The sequence below is a fragment of the Diuraphis noxia genome, unplaced genomic scaffold (genome assembly GCF_037042655.1).
Source record: "Diuraphis noxia isolate RWA-SAM2 unplaced genomic scaffold, SU_Dnox_SAM2 contig0005, whole genome shotgun sequence".
In the NCBI taxonomy this organism is placed as follows: Eukaryota; Metazoa; Arthropoda; class Insecta; order Hemiptera; family Aphididae; genus Diuraphis; species Diuraphis noxia.
Window position 1 is genome coordinate 40,941,444 of NW_028301715.1, and position 19,031 is coordinate 40,960,474.

Below are 19,031 nucleotides of genomic sequence, written 5' to 3' on the forward strand. Positions count from 1 at the left end.
TACAGTGAAATAAGAAATGTATTCGTCGTCATTCACAAAAGTAAAAATTTTAAAAGCTCTAGCTAATAATGTATTGATACCAATCGCCTTGTACTGTAATATTATTATAATATAGTGACTATATTAGAATTAAATTGGTTAAATAAGTTCAATAATCAATTAATCATTTTTTTTTTTTTTTTTAATTGTACTAGTGTGATTTGTGTGAATATCATATTTTTTGTCAAGCGTGTCCTCTACTCGTGACGTTAGAGTTTTGTAGAATGTATTTTTATTACAACTAGTGTCGTTATACACTCGTTATATCTTAAATCTCGAATTTATTTATAATTTTTATTTACGTGTATTAGTCAACTAGTCATGGTCATAGAGTCTATTAATTATATATTACCGTGTACCTACGTATAAATACGCGAATGCACGTGTATTTATGAGGGAATTTTTTTCATTTCAGCGAGACGGGGAAATAAATAAATTCGTTTACGTCTTGCTCGTTGCCCTTTGATACCCGACACGCTGATTCAATCCTTAGACCGTATATTATGTATTCCTATAACAATACCGGCGGCGTCTAGTGCATAGTACATGTTTATATTAAAATATATATTTTAATCAAAATAACGCCCTTCTTCGGAATGCGTTTAGATCCACGGTGAAAACCTACGAATAATTTTATTTTTACGATGTTGTATGATAAAATAATAATAATATACGGACTAGGATATATTATAGACTATGGAGCATCCGAAATACGGTTAGTTTCCGTACCTATCCCGCAGGTATACGACGACCTATTCGCTTCGGTATTTCCGTTAAGTAAAAACCGATTTTTTCAGCAAATCACCGGAGAGTTACGGACGAATTAAAAGTAAAAATAAAAAATAAAAATGACAATGCATGGCTCAAACAATGTTTAAATGTGTTTCTCGATAATGATGGCATCCCTCGAGTATTAGCGCCATTGCATATTTTCTACTGGAAATATTGCTCAGCGTTTTGTATAATCGTTGTACAATACCTTTCTGTCTTCTGATATATATACATTAGGTATATATAGTATTGTCCAAGTCCGAAAAAGTTAACGAAAGTAATTAAATTGAGAGCTGGTTAAGTTTAATAATATCAACGTTAACAGCGCGAGTTACAAGTTAATAATGTTAACAGACAAGATATTTGGCTGTGAAAGTTCAAGGCTAATTTGGAGAGTATACTAACTTAACTAAGTTAAATAGGGTTTATTTATTAGTATTCTATTTTTTTTTTTTTTTTTTTTTTTAATTTCCTGTCATTCATATTTAAACGATTGTGTAGTTACCTAACTAACTTAATTTTTTTTTTAATGAAAATTAAATGTTTTGTTAAAAATTCATCTCGTCCTATAAATTATTTTAATTGTAATGGTGTAATAGGTGCAGCTTCAGCGGTTTAAGTAATTAGACTTTGGTGTCGAACAAATGATTATATTATATCAAGGAATACTTATAAAAAAAAAAAACTATTAACTTATTATAACCTATAAGTCAGAATTAAGTCTTAATTACGGTTATAAAGATAATATTTTACAAGCATCATTTTAATTCAACGTATTATTTTTTTAGTTGATTGGAAATGGCCGAGTTGTTTCGATAGATTTTTGCTGAGATCTGCTCGCATACTCAAGTTATCAAATTAATTAGAAAATCAAACAACTAATCCAGTTAAAAAGATTTAAAAAAAAAAGAGATGTTTAGCTTAGATTTAACTTTTGATCTATAGACAAATTTGGTATCGTTAGTTTGTCACACGAAGTCAGCAGTTGGTCACCCAGCCAGTCACAGATAGTTCACCGTACGAGTGCTCGATTCGACACACACGTCTACCCGAGTTATGGCCAAATTTGTACAACGTCGTGTAGAGTCGAATAAATCGATTCACTTCAAACGATTGAAGCCATTACTTTTGTTTATTAAATATTTAATATTTATAGGAAAATGGTTTGATGCCGCAAACATAAAATCATTTTAGCAAACCAAAAAATTAATCATGCAATTTTCAGATTTCACGTACATATAATAAATAATAATATTTATAATGTTATATTAATAACAATGCTAATGTTTTATTAGAGGTATGTATTTGTGTACAGAAAAATAAAATATAACTCACAAAAATATCTCAAGATTACCCTAGGGCCTAGGATAATAATGAATTGCTACCGGGACGATTTTTTTATGGTTCTTTTCATACTTTCAGGCGTTGACAATAGACTAAAAAAATATATAATCCAAGCTTCAAATAAAGTGCATTTTATACCGAGGGATGGCTTCAGGAGTGAAGGTTATTTCCACTTTATACCTTATGTATAGCTTTTCAAGGAAATTCTCAATTTTTATAGTTAATTTTCATATAATTACTGAACTGTTTATGACGAATTATTTATGCATAGTTATATCTAGATAAATTTGCATTTCAATATTTTGTCGTCTTTTCGGAAACATTTTAAAAATGGTGTCAGTGGTGTACCTGTGAAATATTTTCGGGGGGTATGGGGGAGGAAGAGAGCGAGTTACTATATATATCTCACATTTAAGTCATTAAAAATCCAAATGCAAAATGAATATAGGTAACCTACATTATTTAGAATTAATATGGAATTATGCTAAAAAAAATTTCTGATTGAGGCGGGAAGCAATTGTCTCTCTCTTCTCGGGCATGGTACTCTCGTGTTATGGTTTTGACGCCATGTTGATTTTATAGATTTCATCGTTTTATACGAACACTGGTACCGACTGCATATATAATAATTAATAATAATATAATACACGGCCTGCAGCCTACAGTGATTGCGCAGCGCCTCTCGTGATGCAATTTGTGCGCATATTATTGCCGCCGTGGCGCCGTAATAATAATAATTTTGTACATCACAATATCACTTGATAGACATTTTCACTCTGCTTAACGATGTATACGGTTATATCGCAGGAAAAAATAAAATAAATATTGACGTATATGTCGGGCCGCAGCTTTTGCAGCCGTTCACAAATCGTTTATCATCGATTCCGTCGACGCGTGTTTGATAAATTTCCATAACCACGGCGGTCACCTGACGCCCGTTCGTCATTATACAAAAGTCGTTATTTATAGTCACCGTAGTACGACCATCAGTCACGGCTTTATTTCCTTTTTCTCTTCTTTTTTCACGGTGTAGGCATAGGGTACGTACTCGACAAAAAGTAATATTCAGGTTCTGTTTACAACAGCGAGAGACGTATAGTCTGCAGTCTGCAGATCGGCTGACGAGCTCGCGGCGTGATCCGCTGCAAAAATGAAATACTCGTAAAAAATAATAATAATGAAAGAAGACGACGGCGGCTTTCATTTAGCTCGACATCACTGCAACGCAACACGCAGATATTTATTTTCGATCGGTGTCGGTGTATCCAATAAAGAAACGCCATAATATTATATGCGTTTCGTTACAATATGATATGGTATATAGCCGCAAAAGTAGGTACAGACAAAACCATTTACGATCGTAAAAATCTATCGATTTATACCTGCACGTCGCCCTCTGTAAGGTACAATAATATGCGAGTGGGTATTAGCTAGGATAACAAATATTATGTACTAAAATATCCACTAAAGTATCTATAGGTGTAAAATAACCATTGGGTTAGGATATTTTGTTCCGATTAAGTATAATTATTTTAAAAGACTGTTTCAATAGTGAATATTAATAAAACTTTAGTTTCGTTTTTTCAATTAGGTATTTTTTAAATAAATGCGAAACAAAAATTAGATATTTTTTTTAATATAACATTATCAAATATGATTCATCATAGTTTATTAGTAGGTACACATTATTTCTCTTTTTTTTTTTATTAAAATATAATTACAATTTGTACACAAAGAAAGTACATTAATAGTAATTTTGGGTAAAGTTAATATACGTAGCGAGACTTGCAAATTGGTGAAGCACTCAGTAATGCCACCCGAGTACTCTTATTAAATCATTTAAATTTAATAATTGAGGAATTAATTAACCTCAATTAAATGTAAATGTTAATTACTTTACTAAGAAAAAATTGAGCAAACTGATTTGATTTATTTCTCATAACTTCTATCATAAATGTTTCAATTTAGAGTATGATTTCTATCATTTATTTTTGTTTTACGAGATAGGTAAGGTACACGTGGTTGATTACTTGTAATCAATAATATTATTTTATTTGTAGCCTTAACTATTTTACTAAAATAAACTAAATTTTATTTATCGTGTGCTGAGAATAATATATTATCTTAAAGTCCGTATAAATCTGACAATAATAACTAATTATAACTGATAAGTTATAGCATATTTTGTTTAAATGTGTTTATTGAAAGGAAAGTCGCAAGTTTTAAACTCGTATGTAACACACGTATTCCGTTGAAATTTAAAAATGTCAAGTTTGAAAAAGTTTATATGATTTAACCTGACCTACGGATTCAAAAAAAGACTTGAAATTGCATAATATTCCTAAGAGTCTAGGATGATTATTGAAGAATTCAATATTTTGAATCAAAACTTTAACACATTATAATTTGATCAATTTTAATTTTAGATGTATGGTTAAGTAGATCAAATTTACTTAAAAATATTCGATATCCAAATCTGTTGTTAAATATGGGTGTTTCTATTAAAAAAAAAAAAATGCTAGTTGTGTTCGCATGCACACAATAATAACAAGAGCGATGAAAATTTGAAAAATGTAAAAAATGTGTATTTCAATAGTCCCTAACTATTTAAAACACCCCATCTCAATCCAATGTCACTGGACAGAATATTATATTTAGTGTTACTTTTAAAATGTTTCGTTTATTTCTATGACTAAAATAATATATATATATATATATATATATATAAGCAATGCTTTATTTAGATTGTACATTATCTGGTCCGTATAATTATTATAATTAATTTAATACAAAAAATAGACATACCTTTAAAATGTTTAATTTAAAATCATATAAACAATAATATTGCATTATCCCTACTAGATTCCAGGAACGTTTTAGCTAATGGCTACTCATTATATTATTGAATTTTCTATCGCCTGACCGATATATATATATATATAATATATTTACCCGTAGGAGCAACGAGCAAATATGGGAAGGAAGCTTTAATTGCTAAGCCCCCGACATTTCCTAAATCTTTTTTCAATGTTACTGTAGAAGGACTGCAGCCTGCTTCCCCAAATCTCAAACGCTATTTGATAATCGTATAATAATTATAATCAAAAGTACCTATTATGTTATGCGCATTTTATTACCCGCGGTGACCCGACCGTCTAGCATGGTTCATGGATAAACGATATAGATACTTCCGGTTCTCGGAATATAAATTAAAGAAATATTACCTAACAATTTATGTATCCTCCATTACATTAATCAGCTGGTTCGCAGCTAGTTAATTTCAAAATACGGTTGCACATCGCTCAGTTTTTAATGATCAATATAAGTCATATTGCTGTACATAATATATATTACTATAACTCAAGTATGTCGAGAGTGAATTATTTAAATTTCGTCCAAAAATAAATAATGAACATTCGAAATCAAATTAATTATTTCAAATATCATAGGTATTATAATAAATATTGACCTCTGCAGCATGAAACTGACCTTTCATTCGCGTTTGGAAATTATAAAATTCGATCAGACCATTTATCATTTTCCGTAGTCATATATTATATTGGGAAACTAAGGGGAACCATAACGATTTATTATTTATGACCGCTGAAAAAAAAATTATTTTCTTTCTAATTACTTACAGTAAAATATTAAAACTTTGACTTCGGAATCAACTAAAATATCATGATCTGTGATGGTAATGATTGACTACAGAAACGCCTTTAATTAAAATTATTCATTGCTTTTAAACACTAGAGATGTAAATTGACATTTAAATATCTTTTTTGAGATAATTATAAGCAATGATGCAAGCTTATTTTAACAGTGTTGGGGAAACTTAAATTATTCGATATAAGCAGAGAATATGGTTTAACCCACAGACTCTGAAACTCAAATTAAAGAGATGTATAAAATCCTTGTTGCTATAGTACCGGAAATGTCGAGTCATTTATCCGATATTGAAGAGGCCGTCGCACTCGCAATTCGCACGTGTTGTCTCCGTCTTACTCACGTACTGCATGTCAAATTTTCGTTTACTAGTTTCAATATAGTGTGCTGTTAGTTTTGATATTAGAGTGAATTATCATAATTTTAGATAAGAACATTATCTGTGTTTTCTCGATGGTTTTTTTACGGTATTTAAATTTTTAAATGAGTTATGTGCATTTTAAAATATTTATACTTTATATACTCATAACTCATTTAAAAATTAATATATCGTAAAAAACTAACGAGAGAACCCAGATAATGGTCCTGCTTAAAAGTTTGATAACGTGTCAATTAGCTTTAATATCAAAACAGAACATATAATTTGTACTTGAACAAGTAAGTTTTAGATTTTTAAGCTAGTAATTATTGACAATACATTTCTAAAAAAATAAAACTATAAAAATATAACGCTCACTTGTTTAGATTTAACATTTTAAAATATAAAGTCTTAATTTGAATGAATTTAGGTACAATATAAAATAGAATAATATTATGTTCATTGTTCATCTTAAAATGTTTGGTCGATCTCAATTGTAGTGTTGAGTCATCAATATTCAGCCGGAAATTCAGTTTCAATTTAATATTTCAATATATGATATTTTTCTACGTATTTCTGTAAAAAAAATCGAATTTAGTAGAGTAGGGTAGTCAGGATTAGATGGTTAGGTCATGTGGAAAGAATGTACGAGGAAAGAATTCCAAGACGCATAATGTTGGCAAGAATGGAAGGAGCCAGAAGAAGAGGACGACCAAGGAATAGATGAATAGACGAAGTAAAGAAGGACTTACAACAGATGGGTATACGGAACTGGAAAAGTATCGCTAAAGATCGAGACGAGTGGAGACGAATTGTTTTGAAAGCCAAGGGTCGTTGCGGCCTGTAGCGCTTACGAGTAGTAGTAGGGTATGAGTTAAAACTTAATATAATAGTATATTATATATATTTAAGATATTGATGAGCGGAGTGAAAGGCTACGCTAATACTTTTAGAAATAAAGTATATCTAAAATGTATAACGTTAAATGGTTGAATTTGATCTCGTAATAATATTTTCTATACTAGGTAAGATGTAAGATTATATTTTATTAAAATATGTAAATTAATAATAACTTTTTCTAGTATAATAATTTAGTTATTTCAGTTTTAATAGACACCTGTTAAATTTATAAAATATTTTCAAAGTTTCTTTTATCGATTAAAACTACCGTTGCTTAAGTTGAAGTTGAGTCGTTAAGTACAACATACTTCTATCTTTGATCTTCTGTTTCATTATTTTATATTTAAAGAGTTTATAAATAAATAAAATTTGTTAAATTTTCGTCATTTATTTACTTCGATTATATTTTTAATTTTTCAAACATTTTTAGGGTATTATAGTTAAAATTTTAAAAATATGTGAAATTTAAAGTCTAAAAAATCTTTAATGTAATAATAATATTTTATAATAAATAATAGGTAATATTTTTTTTTAACTATTAAAATGTGAATATAAATTTAATACTATATGAGATTAATTATATAATGGAATAATTAAGTATTAATATTGGAAAGTAAAAAAATATCAATCGTTACAAACTTTAATACTTATTTTAATATAAATGAATATTTAAAAATTATAAAAACTCAATTTTTTTTTCGTAAACAATTAAGCGGAGATGTATTCGAATAAATGAATACGATTATAATAAATTATTTTAACTAAAAATTATATATTTTCACAATAATATACTTGTATTTAGGTTGAATTAGCAAAATTATAACAAGGATTAACGAAAGAATATTTTAAATAAAAATATTAAGAAAAGAAAATATAATTTAAGAATTTCGTTTGTAATTTTTTTTTTCAAATTGAGAAAATTGAATTAGCTGTATTTTGTATGCTCACAAAGCTTGAAATATTAAATTTATTTTCACCCTTGTAAGCGTTTTATAATTTCTTGGTGGTAATGGCTGCATGCACAGTGTACACCATATGGTGTACTTCACCGGCATTATCTCTGTTCTACAGTATTCATTATAATATTAAAATATAGCAACATGCTCAGTTTTTGGTTCGTTTTAACATGATTTCAATAAAAATCGAATACGTGACACACAAAATTAGATTATCTGGTAATTGATAATGCAATAATTCGGAACACGTTCTGCGGTGGCGTATCCATAGGAATGTATTTTGGTACCTATATATAAATTCAACTATAATTTACAAATTTTTAAGAGGGGTAGATGCCATAATAATATTATTGTTTAGATACGCATAGTGAATAAAGAATTGATTATACCTAACTTAACATATACTTGAGTGTCGTATTAATATTGGTTATTGAGAAATTAAACACATTATGATACCTAGAACATTTAAACAAACTTATTTTATCAAACATATACTAATTAAACAATAGGAAAGTTATGTGTGTATTTAACAAATAATGGATAAATTGGATTGAAATAAAATATTATTAACAATTTTTTGTTTTTTAGTTACAGAAAATAATGTATACCGCGCATTCAAATATTGTACCTCTTACTTATTAATTTGTTTTTATGGATCTAAGAATTCCAACTATCTCTGAAATAGCGTCAAATCACTACAAAAAATTTCATAAAAATACTATTAATCATCCTAACCCTCTCATCTCAAACCTCTCTTCTCTCTCCCTCACTCCCAGATAACCCTATCCGCCGCCTCAAACGTAAACGGCCACCGCGACCTACTTAACACTTAAAAACAATTACCATCAGTTAGTCAAAAAAAAAAAAAAAATAATCATTTTAACTACTTATACATATTGCCACCAATCTAATCAAATTGAAGTAGTGTCACTGGGCACCCTCTTCACTCACGTCATCGAGCCTTGTTAAAAAAAAACCATCAAAATTACTTATTGTATATATATTTACAGATTGTATATTTTTTTTTCTAATAAAAAATAAATAAATAAATAAACATAAAAAAAAAATTTTGTTTTACTAAATAAAGTGTACGAGGGTTTTACAGACAAATTATAGACCCTAAGTTGGTTATTATAGTACCTACTGGGACATAACTTGACAAGTAATAAAACTTTTTGTCAATATTTTTTAGTTGATTATAAAAGAACATGGAATGCTTAGATTTAAATTGATAAAAAATACCGTTTAAAAATTATTAAATAGGCCTTTACAAAACATTACACCGCACCATGAGAAGATATGTACCTACCAATTCAATAATAGCAAGTTATAAATTTAGCTACAGTCGATCAATTCTTGTAAGTCTATATTAAAGTCCAAAGTCCTATTTTTAAATGAAAAAATTGGCTCATTGTTATTAATCTATAAAATAACAATATAGTATGTATACATAATATTAATAAACAAAAAGTAAATAAAACCCGTACAACCATGAGGAGAAATCTCTTTCGAAAAACAGAACGCAATTGAAAACACGTTTTCAATTAAACTATTATAATGACGATGGATGTTGGACTGCTTAAACATAACTCGTTCTCACTGTTCTCAGCAAGAGCCAATAAATTCCAATTTTCATGGGCCATCTTAAAATTACGAATTATCACGGGAAAAGAATTTATAATGCGTATAACCATACTCGAAACGCTTGAATTTCACCATAGACTTGATGTCCCTCCTTGATATACGTTACTTACGCGTATAGTTACGCCACTGACGTACAGTTTTTATTACTTATATTGTATTATATCGCGCCATACACTTTTAGACTAATCCCCCACACGTCCTACACTTACTAAGCCGTTATCTGAGCAATCGCAAATGTTTTATTTGGATGAAAGTCAACCGATAATAACATTATATATATATTACATGTATAATGTTATATTATCTCGGTAGAGAATAATATTATATAAAACCGGACATAAATTTTATTTATGATCTCTATGATCTAATGCGAGACAGCGAGACGACTTTACATTTATAATAATAATAATAATAATAATAATAATATGATAAAGTTACACCGTTAAACACATATATAGTAGGTACCCTATGTATCCGTATCCTAAACACACATTGTTACCCTACAAGCTCGTTTCGTTTTGAATAAAATATGTAACATAAAATATTTACGAAAACGCTGTTCTGCAAAAACAGTGTAATGTTTCTGTAGTACAGGAATATAAAAGATATTATAATGGAATGATTTTAGCGACTACTTTTTGTTCGTGTACAATGTACATTATACAAAGGTAGTATTATTATACCAAAAATCATTTACTTTATAGTGTTGTTTATTATCGCCTTACGTAATGATCAAGTATCAACATAGAAATATTTTATTATGATAATATTATGGTAGGTAATTCTATTACATCTATAACGATGTTACTATGATAGTGCGTTTTTAAAGAAATTAATTTTAATTTAATAAAATATAATTTAATACCATTTATTTCATTATTTTTTACACCTAAGTTATCTGGAAAATTAATAATTTCTTTATGATTGTTTGATCGTTAGATACGAGTTCTTAATGCGTATATTAGACGCTAAAAAAAAAATTATTCTAAGTATCATCCCAATAAAGCATGATGTAAAATTCTTGTAACATTCGTTACACCTTATGTATATTGTATATATATATTATATATATATATATATATAAATATAAATATTATACTTATACCCAAACTTAACACTCAACACTTTTCTATCCATGCTCATAATTACTTATTATCAAAATGACACACAGCAGTTAGTTCGACAGTCACCATCAACAGGAGCGAACTCACCAATACACTTATTAACAGCCATCTACATTATTATTAAAGTATTATTTTTAATATAATAATTTATATGGATCTATAAACCAAACGTTCCCTGAATAACTAATAAAGGTTATTAAAGGGTAACAAGATCCCCCAACCACGTTGCATTCTTTAATTCCTTATTTATAACGTTCAGCATTCTTACACGCAATAATATGTTGTTAGGTATTTTAATCATTTACATATCTACTGATGCGCTTATGAAAAATAATCTCCGATGCGACCTAAATATATATTTATGATACACTTACCTATAACATACTGCCACGTGTGATGAAAAATTGTTGGCTTGATAATGTACAACATTTACCAATCTATAATCTTGTGACCCAATATGGTCATATCACATATATGACTCATATGCATTCCAAATTTGGGGCTGTGCTAAGCCGTCCCAAATTCGCACGATACAAGCATTCCAGTCCATTACCCTCCGTATGATAACGTCTGCTCCTTGGTTTGTTTCCAACTCTTCACTACACTCTGACCTAAAAATTGAGTCAGTTGACCAATTATAGCCACCGAAAACTACAGATCCTACTACTTCAAACTACCTTCCCATACTAACCCGTTAGTATCACAAATCTCATCTACTCAACCCATAAATCCCATCCATATAGGCTCAAAAGAAAATATTGCAGAGATTTGTTAATCTAAAATAAATTCACGTTGGGTCCATCATTGGTTGGCCTCCCTTTTCATATCATTCTAGTTATACTAGATTAGACTATACATGTACATAAATTATCCAATTTACTTATTGTGATGTTAAACACAGATTGTAAATATCATTATTTTAAATAAATAAAAAAAATAAAAAAATCGTGCGATAGTTCGTACGGAATCGTAGTAAGGTATATAGAAAGTTTTATTAATTGTTATAGATTACGGTATCAAACCATATACATTATAATGATGATTGTCTAACCGATGATGATTATGGAACAGAGCTATTAGCGTGGCTTTAAATGTATTATGATTGCGTGACTAAACGCGAAAGAGTGAGTTCTGAATGTTCTCCAACAAAAACACTTATTAAGATCATTGCGCGTTCAAGCGGATTTATATAATATGAACCCAAATGATGGAAAAATAATATATTTATATGTATATTATTATTATTATTAAAACTGTAAGGTTTTATAAGCGAACAGCTAATTTCGGATGAACATTAATGGGCCTGTAGTTAATCACGTCGTCGATCGACTCCAAAATATGTTCTTGTCAAATTTGACAAAAAGTCGCGTCTTATTATAGTGCCCTCTACAGCAAATTAATACTGCTAGCCAACCTAGCCACTACCTACATGGAGCGCTAATATGACGAGATTTTTTTTGTATGTTTAAGTTCATATTTTTAAGAACATTTCGCGCCATTATATTATTACTCGTTGTACAATCATACTATCTATACGACTATATAATATTATCGTCCTGTAGAATGTAATACACCGTACCACAACTACTATACTATCTAAAGCCATAGATATTAAGGCTGTAATTTTATTATTGTCAATAAGTGCATTTAAGACTGATTAATAGAAGGCAGATAAGGGGACTAAATATTATTAAAGAGTTTAAATTTGAAATCAAACTTGAAAGAATGTCGCCGATTTTGTGTTCCGTGTATAAAGGTAATTAAACACACTCGTTCGTGTCTCAAGCACCTTAACTTTTCACTTTTTTAGTTCGGCCGCTATAGTTAATTAATTAGGTGTTTAGATAATGGTATAGAGGAACAACATCATGGTTATGATATCCGACCAAGATAAGAAATTGGCGAGTTAAAACATAAATATTTACGTGTAACTATAAGAACCGCAGACATTTCATTGATATCAAACTACTTTCGTTACAGACATCTTATTGGTTACTTTTATCCAGGAATCTTTTATTCAAACTTTTAGGGAATAAAAGTTAACATGATCTGTGTTTAAGCATCGGCGATTTGATGATGTTTTTATTTTCAAGTAAGATATGGGTGTGTGAAATATCACAAATTAAAAATTCATGTCTCATATCAAGTTTGAATGCATCGAATTAAAGCCGATACTTAAGTATACATAATGTCCTTAGCTAAAAGTTGTTTCATAGCTCATTAATTCACTCTAATAAAAAAAACTAACAACGCAAAATTGAAACTATTGGACGAAAATTTGCTAGAAGTACTTGGGTACGACGAAGACGACAAATGCATGGGTAGATTCCTCATAACATAATTCATAAAAACAAATAAATGCCGATTAGGTTAGAATTTTATAAGATTATTTTATAATCTGTATTGTAATAAAGCTACATTGTATCATATTTTAAATATATTTATAATCTAAACATCAATACAAGTCCAATTATTTATTTTATAATTTGAATTTTGTCCATGTTGGATCCACTCATTTTAAAATTTTAAACTAATTTTTCAATTCGTAAATCGGGAATTCTGATGTACTAACACTGACGAGGCGTACTACGATAAAGTACAACAGTGTAAATCACACGAACAATGTGAAAAATAAAATCGTACAACAAAATGATACCCGTCGTTGCTGTCTGTTGTCTGTAATGAGTAAAATATTTTCAAAGTATAAATTTATTTATGCACATAATAAAACGTATAATTCAACGTTTGTGTCGATGTCGGGAACGAGGTAACACCTCGAATATCCCTCAGAAATAAACAAATAAAATAATATATACAGGTTGATTCTTTTATCAAACAACACTCATTATTTCAAAAACTATTGACTTTTTTCAAATTTTTTTTTTTCAAAACTTTAGATCCATATTGTTCTAAAACAATATATTTTTTTTATATTTTCACCCTTATATTTATCTGGTAAACCATTATCAACTTTTGATTTTCAAATGACAACCTATACTTAAAATTTCATAAATTAAAAAGGCTATTTTTTCAATGGATTTTCACGTTTGAATTTTCATTTTTCATTAATCCGTTTACAAAATATAGCCTCCCAAAGTTGGGTGGTTTTGGGTGGTATTAGTGTGTTTAGTGTTATAGCCTAATAGGTGTACGAGTATAATGTGTTAGGTGGCATTTACACACAAACACCATCATATGAGTGTTGTTTGATAAAAAAAATCACCCTGTATATATGTACTTGCAGTATAAATGTGATGTTTTTAGAACGTTGGTCTTGATTTCGCAGACTCAATCTTGTCATGGATTTATCATTGACTAGGACAAGACTGCCTAACCAAGATCAATTTTATTCGTCACTACTTTCAAGAGCTATACGTAGTTACAATTCGCTGTTCCTATACACCAACCGGTCCAACCGTATTCGTTTCACAAAGAAAACATGTGAACGGATATATTTATTATTCTATGGAGAAGCATATACACATTACGCATGTACAAATATATCGTAAAATAATTGCTCAATTAATATAACGCTGCGGTAATATGATAATTAGCGCAACTAATAGTGTCTGATTGAAAAAAATAAATGATATGGTTTGCTCCTTGCTCGCTTAAAATCCATTTGAATTTCGACCTGTTTTTCAGAAATATCCAAAGTCCATATATGGTTAATCGTACTCAATGAATTTTGTGAAAGATTTACCTATTATGGATTGAAAAGTGAGTTAACAACATTGCTCAGCTGCAGTTGAAAACATGATGTTTTGCTAATATTATTACATAATATGATATCTACAAAACAAAATCTAATGATCCATTTTAATGGTTTTGATTTTGTACCTGGCAGCAGTACTGCAATTCAACGGTGACAATTCGACAATAATCTATCACAGTTTCGTATTTCTGGCGTACTTCATGATGATGCCATTGCCATCATAATGGTGCGATCCTGGCAGACTCATTATCGGGGAAAATATAAGTACGCGCTAAATTTAAATGAGCACCATAAACATGTCGATAGCTGTCTTGTGATTATTTACGATTTTTTTTTTCAGAACGATTTTATCGTTGTCAATGTACACGCGTTGGGAAGCGTAGTGCTCACGAGTTCTTCGATGGCAGATTATTTATTGAGTCTCGACATTCAAAAGTTAATAAATTATGATTTTACAATAGATATAATCCCGAAAAGTATTATTCTTTACCTATACGTAGAATACGTAAAAAAAGTCTCCAAAAATCTTAACGCGTCGACCTGAAATTCGAGTCGATATCGTTAACTACATCGTTGCCAGCTTAAAACACAAATGTATTGTGTAACATCCAACTCAATATCGGTTCTCTCAAAACGCGCATTCAACGCCAAATAAATAACACGGCCCACCCACTCTTTTCTGCAGTACTTACGATAAATACCATATTGCACGTGTTGCTAAAAAAAAAAAAAAATTCCGTTGATTATTTTATGTATTTATTGTTCTACAGGATCTTCTCTCTCTTTGGATTATTTTTGATGGCCGTCGGTACGGGCGGCATAACACCTTGTGTTTTCGCTTTCGGAGGCGATCAATTTCAGTTGCCCCAACGAGGAAAACATCTACTGCACTGCGCTACCAAGTTCTCATTGGCCCATTGACTTAGATTCGTTGTTCTCGTCGTTTTTGACTCCCGAATTGAGACAAGTCCGTTGTCTCGGCAAAGACACGTGTTTTCCGTTAGCTTTCGGCGTGCCGGCCTCGCTGATGTTTCCTGCCATTGTTAAGATTATACAAGCACATTCTTTTAAAGTTAAACAATTAATAACTCGAAAGTATGTTTTGATTTAAGATTTTGAAAATATCTTTTTCGCATCATTTAAACTTAATAGAAAACTGCAACATTTTTTTTTTTTTCGAAAAGTCATATTTTTACTATTTTCTATCATTATACATTTCTATGGTTTTATTTTTTTTCATTAAATTAAAACGTAATATAATACGTTAATATAATTTTAATTTTATATTTTTTCGAAGGTGAATATTTAAATATAAATTACTTATAAAAAATGATTCCTATATATCTACGAGTATTTAATGTTAAGCAATTTAAATACTCATAACTAGATAAAATATCAATTTTTATGAATTAAAATTCTTAGAAAAATATTCTATTTTGAAATATGAAATAATAATTTATAATGCCATTAAAAAATATGAAATTGTTATGAAAGTAGCAAACTAGGTGAAAATAAAGAGAATTTTAAAAAACCCTTATAATAATCTCCATCAAGTCATTATCGATTAATTTCATCAGAATTTTTAAAACTATACATATTTAACTTGAGTGTTATTGTTTTACATGTCGCTGTAGTAATATTCGTATTCGGAAATAGCATGTTTGTAAAGAAAAAACGGCAACAAAACTCCATCTCCAGGAAGTTTGGTTGCATTTTCGTAAAAATTGTACATTTGTACATATTAAACGCGAAATAAATTTTAATTTTAAATTGAAGTTCAAAACCATATTGACGATAACCGAAGGAGAGGTAAATGTTTCAATTTAATTAATGAAACTACGTAACTGATTCTAATCTAACCTAACCTAACTTAAATACTAGTAGACAATGTGATTTTATTTTTAGAGTAGTACCTATTATATAAATAAAACAAATTTAAGTATCAATTATATAGTTTTTTTTTCTTTTTTTATTAGATAAAATAGAATATTTACAATCTGTAATATTTGTACATACAATAAGTAAATTTGATAAATAATAAATAACATAACGTGAGTGACGTGAGGAGAGAAACCCACCAATGTGGCAATGTGGATACCCTCTAAATATAGTTTTTATTTGCTTTTTTTCATCATAAACTTCTTGAATTTCGATAATCGGCTTTTACATGTAATAGTACTCTTCAAAATCAAATACCTACGAAACCTGCGATACATAATTACAAAAATAGAAAAAATATATTATACATTAATTATAATTATAATTATTATTTATTACTTAATTATTTATTATTTAAATTTATTTAACCATGCATTTTTCGTATGATTTAAGGAGATTTCATATCTGTTGGGCCGATTAGATTCGAACACAGTCACATTAAACCGTGTAGGCATTCGTGACAATCTATAGTAAAAGAAAAATTTGGAAACCCATACTTATTAAGGTGAGTAGGTATTTTACACCAATAATTCATACATTTTATAATATTTAATAAAATTATCTGCAAAAACAATTTACTTCAGAACTTTGATAGACCGCACATTTGATTTTGACGATAATATCACTTTGAACAGTGCAGATCAAAACTCATTATCCTCGTACTCTCTCTCTATGTTTCGCGGCATGAACTTTAATTTGGTTAAGGTAGGGAAGTAAGTTCATGATATTATAATAATTATTATTATTTATTATTATTATTATAATGTGTTCTGAAGGTCATCTCACTTATTAATAGAAAATAACTTGATTTTAATATGAATAATGAAATTTAAAATGATTTGATTATATCACAAATAATTAAATTTAAATAGATATAATATACACTACAACGGAACAATATTGACCATGCCAACAATAGACATAATTCCAGCAACGTTTTATACACTTACATTACATCGAAATGGTGACAAAATGGTAAAATAATAGAATACTTTATCTGATGATTGTAATTAATATAATGATATCTATTGAACCATAATTAATTTATATGCGATGGTAAATATACATATAGGATGTGCGATTACTTACCAAGGACGAAGGAAACTATATTCACATCCTGTGGAAGCTACCACAATATTTGATAATGACCATAGCTGGAGTAATATTCGTGGTCACAGTTAATAAATTCGAATTTACAGAGGTTTATATTATTTATTTTATACATTTAATTCGCTATACATAATACTTATACTTATTATCTAAAAACTGCATACCAAACCCATAGTTTTTTTTCCCCGTACTCGCCATTTAATATAATTATTTTATAATATTGTTAATACTTCTTATTGTTTATACACATCGATATAGGCGCCGACAAACTTGAAGTCGTTCATATCCGCTATTAGTTTATGTCCCAGTGATGTATTCGTAATTTTTTTCCAGGGTATACGCTCAGCACCTAGGCGTATATTGAGGGGAGAGGAGTGGGGAGCTTAATCCTCTCTCTCTCTCTCTCAAAAAAAAATTTCTCACCAAACCTAAAATTAACTTACGGCGGGTCGTGGGGTATACCATCGTGTCTTTATATTTAAATTGATTAATCTACTCCCCTCCCCCCCACCAAAAAAAAAAGGTTATTAGACATATTTACGCCATGCAATAGGATAAGATGGAGTTAAAACTTACTTTTTATTATATAATTTAGTTCTGTTTGACATAAATGCGGTAAAAAAAATTGATCTTAATTTACCAGTTGCCGAAAATAGAAAAAATTTCTAAGTTAATGCGAACGAAAAGAATTTAAGAACGAAAAACCTGCTGCTAATCCAGTGAATGCTGAAGATTTAACATATCTGGGAAATATTTGGTATCTAATAAAGAGAGGTGATAATTTATTATTTTACGATACTAAAATTCAAAAATGTATATCAATTCCGGATATATTTTTACCGGTTACCAGAAAACTGACTTCATATCGAAAAAAACGATGTTGGACAATCTCCGTGATGGACCTCAACACGAATATACTCAGTATAACACCTGTTATACTATGTTGAGATTAAATAAAATAAATAAATTCTTTACCTACGATCTCGTTTCCATTAGAATAAAATACATGACATAATATAATGTTAACAACGTTAAACAGTTTTCTGCGAAAACCTTAGGTTCTCTGTGTAATATATTTTCATCATCAAATCGTTTTGGCCTCTAATTATTATTCAAATAAACTATGCACGACATACATAGTTAATTTCTATCGTTTAAAACCGTTTACGTAATAATATGAAGGTAGTTTTCTTATTTCTATAAATAAAATATTTTGCATTGTTATAAACTGAACCGCACTTCTCATGCTCATACTTAGCGTTGTATTCACAAATCATAATGTTAATGATTACTTTTCATATCGTAAATAAAATATCCTATAACAACTTAAATGACCATATTATCATGTAAACACCCAAAACAATTTATTTCATTTTTTTTTTTTTTTATGGATTTGGATCTTTTTTAAGCGTCAAGTGTGTATACCTACAGGCTACAACGACGTATCGAAGAAAAGATTATTTCAA

General features: G+C 29.2%; 1 pseudogene; it reads left to right on the forward strand.

Moving 5' to 3' along the window:
- Nucleotides 1–12,527: 12,527 nt before the first annotated feature.
- On the forward strand, nucleotides 12,528–17,952 carry LOC107173436 (uncharacterized; annotated as a pseudogene).
- The last annotated feature ends 1,079 nt before the right edge of the window (nucleotides 17,953–19,031 follow it).